Source organism: Lagenorhynchus albirostris, chromosome 4 (assembly GCF_949774975.1).
Source record: "Lagenorhynchus albirostris chromosome 4, mLagAlb1.1, whole genome shotgun sequence".
Classification (NCBI taxonomy): Eukaryota; Metazoa; Chordata; class Mammalia; order Artiodactyla; family Delphinidae; genus Lagenorhynchus; species Lagenorhynchus albirostris.
The window spans coordinates 63311820-63324181 of record NC_083098.1 but is presented as its reverse complement, the minus strand read 5'-3'; positions in this window follow the sequence as shown (position 1 = coordinate 63324181).

Genomic DNA, 12362 nt, shown 5'->3' with positions numbered 1-12362 from the left:
CACTGGCCAGAATGTGAAGAAAAGGAAACCCTTGTATTCTGTTGGGGCAAATATAAATTGATGTAGCTACTATGAAAAGCAATATGCATGTCCCCCCAAAAAATTAAAAACAGAATTACCATTTGATCCAGTAATCCTACTTCTGGGTATATATCCTGAATTGAAGTCAGGATCTGCACTCCCATGTTCATTGAAGAATTATTCAAAAAAGTGAAGACATGAAAAAAAACTAAAGGTCCATCAACAGATACATGAACAAAGAGAATCTGATGTATACCTATAATGAAATATTATTCATTCTTAAAAAAGAAGAACATCCTGCCATTTGCAAAAACTTGCATGGATGTAAGGGATATTATGCTAAGTGAAATAAGCCAGACACAAAAAGGTACATACTGTATGATATCACTTGTAGGTGGAACCTAAAATAGTCAAACACATAGAAGCAGAAAACAGAATGGTGGTGCCAACAACTGAGAGGAGGGGGAAATGAGGAGGTGTTGATCAAAGTGTATAAAGTTTCAGTTATGCAAAATAAGTTCTGAAGTTTTATTGGACAACATAAGGCCTATGACTAATAATATTGTATACATAGAATTTGTTAAAAGGGTAGATCTTATGTTAACTGCTCTTACTACAAAAGGAAACAAAAAAAACAAAGGGGGCAGGAAGAAATTCTGGAGGTGATGGATAAGTTTATGGCATTGATAGTGATGATGATTTCAAGGGTATATACTTATCTCCAAACACATCGAGTTGTATACATTCAATACCTACAGCTTTTTGTATGTCAATTATACCTCAATAAAGTAGTTAAAACTAAGATAAATTAAATTAAATAATAAGAAGAAAACTGAATACATAATCAGATGACTGCTTGGTGAAGATACAGTTAGAACAAAGGTAGGATTGTGTTCCATTAAAGTAAGGATAATTTGACCCAAATTTTAAAGAGAGGTTACAATTAGTTCCATCCATTAAGCACTGATTCTTATTACCTTTAGTTACAGTCACCTTCTCAACTTCACCCTAGATATCGAGATGCATAATTAACTTGCAGGTCACATCATCACCTATTCAAATTATATATTGAAGATAAATAAAATGTGGTATATATATATATGTATATATATATATACACACACACACACACACACAATAGACTATTTCTCAGCCATAAAAAGGAACGAAATAATGCCATTTGCAGCAACCTGGATAGACCTAGAGATTGTCATACTGAGTGAAGTAAGTCAGAAAAAGAAAGAAAAATACTATATGATATCGCTTATATGTGGAATCTAAAAAAAATGGTACAAACGAACCGATTTACGAAACAGAAATAGAGTTACACATGTAGAAAACAAACTTATGCTTACCAAGGGGGAAGGGTGGGGAGGGATAAATTGGGAGATTGGGATTGACATACACACACTACTATATATAAAATAGGTAACTAATAAGAACCTACTGTAGGAGACCTTCAAGGTGGTGGAAGAGGAAGATGTGGAGATCACCTTCCTCCCCACAAATACATCAGAAATACATCTACACGTGGAACAACTCCTACAGAACACCTACTGAACGCTGGCAGAAGACCTCAGACCTCCCAAAAGGCAAGAAACTCCCCACGTACCTGGGTAGGGCAAAAGAAAAAAGGAAAAACAGAGACGAAAGAATAGCGACGGGACCTGCACCTCTGGGAGGGAGCTGTGAAGGTTTCCACATGCTAGGAAGGTCCTTCGTGGGCAGAGACTGCAGGTGGCGGAGGGAGGAAGCTTCCGAGCCACAGAGGAGAGTGCAGCAACAGGGGTGCAGAGGGCAAAGCGGAAAGATCCCCACACAGAGGATCGGTGCTGACCAGCACTCACCAGCCCGAGAGGCTAGTCTGCTCACCCGCCGGGGCGGGCGGGGTCTGGGAGCTGAGGCTCAGTCTTTGGTCGGATCGCAGGTAGAGGACTGGGGTTGGCCACGTGAACACAGCCAGAAGGGGGCTAGTGTGCCACAGCTAGCCAGGAGGGAGTCCGAGGAAAAGTCTGGAGCTGCCGAAGAGGCAAGAGACTTTTTCTTGCCTCTTTGTTTCCTGGTGCGCGAGGAGAGGGGATTCAGAGCACCACCTAAACGAGCTCCAGAGACCGGCACAAGCTGCAGCTATCAGCGCAGACCTCAGAGACGGGCGTGAGATGCTAAGGCTGCTGCTGTAGCCACCAAGAAGCATGTGTGCAAGCACAGGTCACTGTCCACACCTCCCCTCCCGGGAGCCTGTGCAGCCCGCCACTGCCAGGGTCCCGTGATCCAGGGACAACTTGCCCAGGAGAACGCACAGCACGCCTCAGGCTGGTGCAACGTCATGCCGGCCTCTGCTGCTTCAGGCTGGCCCCGCATCTGTACCTCTCCCTCCCCCCGGCCTGAGTAAGCCAGAGCCCCCGAATCAGTTGCTCTTTTAATCCCTCCTGTCTGGGCGAAGAACAGACACCCTCAGGCGACCTACACGCAGAGGCGGGGCCAAATCCAAAGCTAAACCCCAGGAGCTGTGCGAACAAAGAAGAGAAAGGGAAATCTCTCCCAGCAGCCTCAGGGGCAGTGGATTAAATCTCCACAATCAACTTGATGTACCCTGCATCTGTGGAATACCTGAATAGACAATGAATCATCCCAAAATTGAGGGGGTGGACTTTGGGAGCAACAATATTTTGTTTTTCCTTTTTCTCTTTTTCTGGGTGTGTATGTGTATGCTTCTTTGTGTGATTTTGTCTGTATAGCTTTGCTTTTACCATTTGTCCTAGGGTTCTGTCTGTCCATTTCTTCTTTTGTTGCTGTTTTTGCATTTTTTTTTAGTATAATTTTTAGTGCTTGGTATCGTTGGTGGATTTCTTTTTGGTTTGGTTGCTCTCTTCTTTCTTTTTTTTATTACTTTTTAATTTTTTATTTTAATAATTAATTTTATTTTTTTATTTTAATAACTTTATTTTATTTTAATTTTCTTTCTTTTGTCTAACTTTTCTTCTGAGCGGTGTGGCTGACAGGGTCTTGGTGCTCCAGACAGGGGTCAGGCTTGTGCCTCTGAGGTGGGAGAGCCAAGTTCAGGACATTGGTCCAACAGAGAGCTCCTAGCTCCATATAATATCAAACGGCAAAAGCTCTCCCAGAGATCTCTATCTCAATGCTAAGACCCAGCTCCTCTCAACGACCAGCAAATTACAGTGTTGGAAAAACTATGCCAAACAACTAGAAAGATGGGAACACAACCCCACCAAATAGCAGAGAGGCTGCCTAAAATCATAATAAGGTCACAGACACCCCAAAACACAGCACCGGAGATGGTCCTCCTCACCAGAAAGACAATATCCAGCCTCATGCACCAGAACACAGGCACTAGTCCGCTCCAACAGGAAGCCTACACAACCCACTGAACCAACTTTAGCCACTGGGGACAGACACCAAAAACAACAGGAACTAAGAACCTGTAGCCTGCAAAAAGTAGACCACAAACAGAGTAAGTTAAGCAAAATGAAGGAGAAAGCAGATGAAGGATCAGTGTAAAAACCCACCACAGCAAACAAATGAAGAGGAAGTAGGCAGTATACCTGGAAGAGAATTCAGTAATGATAGTAAAGATGATACAAAATCTTGGAAATAGAATGGAGAAAATACAAGAAACGTTTAACAAGGACCTAGAAGAACTAAAGAGCAAACAAACAATGATGAACAACAAAATAAATGAAATTAAAAATTATCTAGAAGGAATCAATGGCAGAAAAAGAGATAAAGGACCTGGAAGATAAAATAGTGGAAATAACTACTGAAGAGCAGAATAAAGAAAAAAGAATGAAAAGAATTGAGGACAGTCTCAGAGACCTCTGGGACAACATTAAGCACACCAACATTTCAATGATAAGGGTCCCAGAAGAAGAAGAGAACAAGAAAGGGACTAAGAAAATATTTGAAGTGATTATAGTTGAAAATTTCCCTAAGATGGGAAAGGAAATAGTTAATCAAGTCCAGGAAGCACAGAGAGTCCCATAGAGGATAAATCCAAGGGGAAACACGCCAAGAAACATATTAATCAAACTATCAAAAATTACATACAAAGAAAAAATATTAAAGGCAGCAAGGGGAAAAAAACAAATAACACGCAAGGAAATCTCCATAAGGTTAACAGCTGATCAATCAGCAGAAACTCTGCAAGCCAGAAGGGACTGGCAGGACATATTTAAAGTGATAAAAGGGAAAAAGCTACAGCCAAGATTACTCTACCCAGCATGGATCTCCCTCAGGTTCGACAGAGAAATTAAAATATTTACAGACAAGCAAGAGCTAAGAGAATTCAGCACCACCAAACCAGCTTTACAACAAACGCTAAAGACACTTCTCTAGGCAGGAAACACAAGAGAAGGAAAAGACCTACAATAACAAACCCAAAACAATTAAGAAAATGGTAATAGGAACATACATATTGATAACTGCCTTAAATATAAATGGATTAAATGCTCCAACCAAAAGACACAGACTGGCTGAATGGATACAAAAAAAAGACTCGTATATACACTGTCTACAAGAGACCCACTTCAGACCTAGGGACACAAACAGACTGAAAGTGAGGGGATGGAAGAAGATATTCCATGCAAATGAAAATCAGAAGAAAGCTGAAGCAGCAATTCTCATATCAGACAAAATATACTTTAAAGTAAAGACTGACTATCACAAGAGACAAAGAAGGACACCATATAATGATTAAGGGATCAATACAAGAAGAAGATAATAACAATTGTAAATATTTATGCACCCAACACAGGAGCACCTCAATACATAAGACAAATGCTAACAGCCATAAAAGGGGAAATCAAAAGTAACACAATCATAGTAGGGGACTTTAACACCCCACTTTAACCAACAGACAGATCATCCAAAATGAAAATAAATAAGGAAACATGAGTTTTAAATGATACATTAAACAAGATAGACTTAATTGATATTTATAGGACATTCCATCCAAAAACAACAGAATACACTTTCTTCTCAAGTGCTCATGGAACATTCTCCAGGATAGATCATATCTTGGTTCACAAATCAAGCCTTGGTAAATTTAAGAAAATTGAAATCGTATCAAATATCTTTTCCAACCACAACACTATTAGACTGATTATCATTAACAGGAAAATATTTGAAAAAAATACAAATGTATGGAGGCTAAACAATATACTACTTAATAACCAAGGGGTCACTGAGGAAATCAAAGAAGAAATAAAAAATACCTAGAAACAAATGACAATGAAAAAACAATGACCCAAAACATATTGGATGCAGCAAAAGTAGTTGTAAGAGGGAACTTTATGGCAAAACAATCCTACCTCAAGAAACAAGAAAATCTCAAATAAACAACCTTACCTTACACCTAAAGCAATTACAGAAAACAGAACAAAAACCCCAAAAGTTAGCAGAAGGAAAGAAATCATAAAGATCAGATCAGAAATAAATGAAAAAGCAATGAAGGAAACAATAGCAAAGATCCATAAAACTAAAAGGTGGTTCTTTGAGAAGATAAACAAAATTGATAAACCATTAGCCAGACTCATCAGAAAAAAAAAAAAAGGGAGAAGACTCAAATCAATAGAATTAGAAATGAAAAAGGAGAAGTAACAACTGACACTGCAGAAATACAAAGGATCATGAGAGATTACGACAAGCAATTCTATGCCAATAAAATGGACAACCTGAAAGAAATGGACAAATTGTTAGAAAAGCACAAGCTTCCGAGGCTGAACCAGGAAGCAATAGAAAATATAAACAGACCAAACTCAAGCACTACTATTGAGACTGTGATTTAAAATCTTCCAACAAACAAAAGTCCAGGACCAGATGCCTTCACAGGCGACTTCTATCAAACATTTAGAGAAGAGTTAACACCCATCCTTCTCAAAAGCTTCCAAAATATACCAGAGAGAGGAACACTCCCAAAATCATTCTATGAGACCACCATCATCCTGATACTGAAACGAGACAAAGATGTTACAAAGAAAGAAAACAACAGGCCAATATCACTGATGAACACAGATGCAAAATCCTCAACAAAATACTAGCAAACAGAATCCAACAGCATATTAAAAGGATCAGACACCATGATCAAGTGGGGTTTATCCCAGGAATGCAAGGATTCTTCAATATACACAAATCAGTCATTGTGATAAACCATATTCACAAATTGAAGGAGAACAACCATACAATCATCTCAATAGATGCAGAAAAAGCTTTCAACAAAATTCAACACTCTTTTATGGTAAAAAACCGCCAGAACATAGGCATAGAGGGAATTTACCTCAACATAATAAAGGTTATATATGACAAGCCCACAGCCAACATCATTCTCAATGGTGAAAAACTGAAACCATTTCCACAAAGATCAGGAACAAGACAAGGTTGCTCACTCTCACCACTCTTATTCAACATAGTTTTGGAAGTTTTAGCCACAGCAATCAGAAAAGAAAAAGAAATAAATGTAATCCAAATAGGAAAAGAAGAAATAAAGATGTCACTGTTTGCAGATGACATGATACTATACATAGAGAATCCTAAAGATGCTACCAGAAAACTACTAGAGCTAATCAATGAATTTAGTAAAGTAGCAGGATACAAAATTAATGCACAGAAATCTCTTGCATTCCTATACACTAATGATGAAAACTCTGAAAGAGAAATTAAGGAAACACTCCCATTTACCACTACAACAAAAAGAATAAAATACCCAGGAATAAACCTACCTAAGGAGATAAAAGACCTGTATGCAGAAAATTATAAGACACTGATGAAAGAAATTAAAGATGATACAAAGAGATGGAGAGATATACCATGGTCTTGGATTGGAAGGATCAACATTGTGAAAAAGACTACTACCCAAAGCAATCTACTCTTTCAATGCAATCCCTATCAAAGTACCACTGGCATTTTTCATAGAACTAGAGTAAAAAATATCACAATTTGTATGGAAACACAAACGACCCCAAATAGCCAAAGCATTCTTGAGGAAGAAAAATGGAGCTGGAGGAATGAGGCTCCCTGACTTCAGAATATACTACAAAGCTACAATAATCAAGACAGTATGGTACTGGCACAAAAAAAGAAATATAGATCAATGCAACAGGATAGAAAGCCCAGAGATAAACCCACACACATGTGGTCACCTTATTTTTGATAAAGGAAGCAAGAATATATAATGGATAAAAGACAGCCTCTTCAATAAGTGCTGCTGGGAAAACTGGACAGCTACATATAAAAGAATGAAATTAGAAAACTCCCTAAGACCATATGCAAAAATAAACTCCAAATGGATTAAAGACATAAATGGAAGGCCAGACACTATAAAACTCTTAGAGGAAAACAAGCAGAACACTCTATGACATAAATCACACCAAGGTCCTTTTTGACCCACCTCCTAGAGAAATGGAAATAAAAAAAATATAAACAAATGGGACCTAATGAAACTTCAAAACTTTTGCACGGCAAAGGAAACCATAAACAAGACCAAAAGACAACTCTCAGAATGGGAGAAAAGATTTGCAAATGAAGCAACTGACAAAGGATTAATCTCCAAAATATACAAGCAGCTCATGTAGCTCAATATGAAAAAAAACAAACAACCCATTCCAAAAATGGGCAGAAGACCTAAATAGACATTTCTCCAAAGAAGATATACATATTGCCAACAAACACATGAAAGAATGCTCAACATCACTAATTATTAGAGAATGCACATCAATACTTCATTGAGGTATCACCTCACACCAGTCAGAATGGCCATCATCAAAAAATCTACAAACAATAAATGCTGGAGAGGGTGTGGAGAAAAGGGAACCCTCTTGCACTGTTGGTGGGAATGTAAATGGAGAACAGTATGGAGGTTCCTTAAAAAACTACAAATAGAACTACCATACGACCCAGCATTCCCTCTTCTGGGCATATACCCTGAGAAAACCATAATTCAAAAACAGTCATTGACCACAATGTTCATTGCAGCTCTATTTACAATAGCCCGGAGATGGAAACAACCTAAGTGTCCATCATTGGATGAATGGAAAAAGAAGATGTGGCACAGATATACAATAGAATATTACTCAGCCATAAAAAGAAATGAAATTGAATTATTTTTAGTGAGGTGGATGGACCTAGTGTCTGTCATACATAGTGAAGTAAGTCAGAAAGAGAAAAACAAATATCGTATGCTAACACATATATATGGAATCTAAAAAAATATATACGGTTCTGAAGAATGTAGGGGCAGGAGAGGAATAAAGACACAGATGTAGAGAATGGACTTGAGGACATGGGGAGGGAGAAGGGTGAGCTGGGATGAAGTGAGTGAGTGGCATGGACTGATATATACTACCAAATGTAAAATAGATAGCTAGTGGGAAGCAGCCGCATAGCAGAGGGAGATCAGCTCCGTGCTTTTGACCACCTAGAGGGGTGGGATAGGGAAGGTGGGAGGGAGACGTAAGAGGGAGAAGATATGGGGATATATGTATACATATAGCTGATTCACTTTGTTATACAGCAGAAACTAACACAACATTGTAAAGCAAGTATACTCCAATAAAGATGTTAAAAAAAAAGAAAGAACCTACTGTACAGCACAGAGAACTCTATTCAATATTCTGTAATGACCTATATGGGAATAGAATCTAAAAAAGGGTGGATATATATATAACTAATTCACTTTGCTGTATAGTAGAAATGAACACCACATTGTAAATCAACTATACTTCAATAAAAAATAATTTTAAAAAATTATACACTGAGTAATAGTATCCTTTAAGTAATAAAGTGTTCCTAGTTAAAACATGATCTCCAATGATTTGATGGTATAATGCACTGTGTTCTATTGTGTCGCTACATACAGACTCAATTGAGACTTTAAAGTAGTAATCACTTAATTTCTAAGAAGGAATAATAAGACCGGATATATTTTGGGTTTTATGAGACAATATTCTTGTTTTACTTTTGTATTGAGGAATTAAGTAATTTAGTCTTTCAACTCTACTACATGTAAAATACTATGCTAGGCACCGGGGATTTTATAGTAAACATGAAGAAGTAGTCCTTGCCTGCACAGAGCGCTCTGCACCTAACAGTGTGATGAGATACCCTGCATTTTTTTAAAAAAGTATCTCTATGAGGTTCATCTAATGAGTGGATTTCTCTGAATACCTGGTTTAAATCAGGTGGTCAGTTAGACATGTAAGTCTCATAAAGTCAGTGAGAATTCCCAAGGAAATGGGAATTGTATAATGTGATGTTTTATGTGAGTGTTTAAAGAACATGTAAATTAATTATCCACTTGATTATTTTCTTGCTATATGGGAGAATAATTGCCCATTGATTGTGTAATGCCAGTAGCAGAGAATTATTTGAAATGGATATTAATTCTTTACCGTCACTTGAACCCAAATATTTTGATGAGAATACTACTATGAAATTATAATAAAAGTCAATAGGGAAATAAAAATTTAATTTCTACTTTGCAAATCTCTCGAATATATAGCTAATATAAGAAACACATTACAAATATAGTCAATGATTTTTTTTTAAGGGAAAGAGAAAGAAAAGCAAAAATTTTAATTAGATAATGGAAGAGAAAAGACAAGACTAACATGATTATAAATAGCTAGGGCAAAGAAATGTGATTTTAATTCACTTTCACCAACATTTACTGAGATCCCCAAGGTGCAAGGCACTGTGCTAGGTTGGCAAATAATATCAACATAAGTAAGAAATAGCTGTGCTCCCGGGATTGCACGATTTTGTGGGGATTTATTTTCTTCTCATTCTAATTTCTCTATCTCAGGATGCGTACCTTAGTACCTGATTCTAAATGAGTATCCAGCCCTCCTCACATATTACTGGATTGTTTGAGAGTTAATGAGAGGTTTAAAAGGAGAAATTAAAACATTCACAAGAGTCCTCCTTGGGTTGGACCCCCTTGCATAGTGATAGAGATTTTTTGTTGCATTTTCATGGCAGTAACACTCAGGGTTGTTTGTGAATTTGTCTCATCAAGTAAGAAGAATCTCATCGTGCCCCCCACCAAGCTCGCACTTGCTAATCACTGTTAATTGCCGAAAATTGAGATCAACAGACTGTTCACTGAGTACTGCGATGGGTACTTAACTTATTGGCACTGAGGTTTCCTGTGTGCCCATTTCCACTAATGGACCATTTGTCCTGAAAATTGGAAATCCCAGCATCAATCACATAAACCACACTCAGTAGGCAGACGTGTTTACCTTCCTCTTCACCTCCAAAAGGAGGACAATAGGGACAGGGGCTTACATCTGGCCAGAAAACAGGCAGCCTATGTGGAGAGCCAAAGTCCTTCACTCCACCAGTAAAGCTCAAGAAAAAGAAACTCCCAGAGCAGTAAACCATTCTGAAACAGAGGATGATAAGAGGCAGAATCTCTCACTGCCATCCTTTTCCTTTCAGGCTCCCTGTCAAGATGCCACAGCAGTACAGGAAAAATCAAAGGATGCCTCCAGAGCTTACTCAAGTGACAGGACTTCTTCATATCCGCCTCAAAAGCTGCTTCCTTTAAGAGGCTACTATCATTGTGAATCTGAAGACAAAAATCATGGTGATTAGAGACTAACAATTGATAGTATACGGTCCTGACGCAGAAGGAACAAGGAAACTATGCCTTCCATCACCAATCACCATGCCATACATCTTCTTCCAGAGGTCAGAAAGGGTACAACTGAACCTGTGTTTCATGTGATGTACATTTCCCTACAGTTGTGGTATATGTGTCTAACACTGACACACCTTAAAGAGGGTAATCTCCCTGGGGTTTGTTAGATCTCTTGTATATAGTGAACAGTAAACCTTATCCCCTAAAATCCCAAGCTACCCTACTTTCATCTCCCATGATTATTATTCATCATTAAAACTTCTTGTTTCAGGATGTTAAAGAAAAATTATTCTATTTTTGTAAACCCAAACTCAAGCCAATCTGAGTGGGGCTTCTTTTCTTTCTGGCTGGCTTATTGCTAAAGAAAAAATTGTTCTGACATGTTAAAACCATAAGGAAGACTTTATTCAAGACTGTGATTGATGTCAAGACTATTACAACAGGGAAAGGGACTGTGCTCAACTCTGAATTCAACAGAGAGCTGGGGATTTATAGCCAATGAGCAGAATGAGGGTTGTCAGTGTATGGAAAATTACCAGGAGGAGACATCAAATGTAGGGAGATTCTTGCTAAAGGGAGGCCGGGATAATCATGTATCAAGGGTAGGGGGATTCTTCCTAAACTGACTTAATAGGATTGTTGCAAAAACTGGACTCAGCAGACTGAAGAGAGGGCCCAATGGCAGGCCCTGATCCAAAAGTGGGCTCAGAGTAATCTGCCTAAAGTTTGGTCAAAAAGAGAGTCTTTGTCAAGAGGAGGCAGTGACCCTATAACAGGTCACCCTGTGTCTAGAGGTTATAAAGTTTAAAAAGCATATTCCTTAGATGTAATTCCATTATTGGTTAGAGACTAACAATAAGCCAGCCAGAAAGAAAAGAAGCCCCACTCAGACTGGCTTGAGTTTGGGTTTACAAAGATAGATTATCTATTTTTATAGGGTATATTTTTATATGGTTCTTCCTTTACCTCCCCAATTCATCCCCTTTGATCTATGCAGATATTCCTCTCTCCCTCCAACTCCTGCAACTATCCCATCCATAATTCAGCCAGTCCCTGTTCCTATTTGTAGCTTTCCTGATTTTTGGTGCCTTTATTTCATCACCTAAACAACTCCATCTGCATCTATCTTGCCCCAGTCATTTAGGTTTGATTTAATATCAATTTTTAAAAGTCCCCGGATCCAAAAATTTATTGTAATTTGGCCCTGGAATATTATTGTCCCTTCTTGAATTTTGTTCCTTGCTCTTATTCTACCTAATGTAGATGTTTTCTAAACTCTCAATCTACATATCCTTTCTCCAAGGTAAAGGCCACCAAAATCATCTGTAGGGTATAGTTATTCTATGTCCTTGATTCAAGACAGCAATGAGCTTTGAAACTATGGGTACCCTAGCCCGGTCACAGGGTTACAGAAAAGAAAAAAGATTTGTTTATGAGGGTCTAGAATCTACAAAATTCTTACAGAGAATAGGCTCTGTAAGAGTTTTTGCATTCTTTTTTTAGGCTTCAAATTTATAAATTATCAGTTTGTGGCATATTATCTTCAATAATTAATTAATTTCCTTATATTTTTTAATAATTTCATCTCCACGACCCCAATATCCCACCCTATTCTTTTTCCCACACTAAGTACCTGAATTTGAGTATTAAATTTACCCAAGTGGTATTGTACTATATATCTAACTCT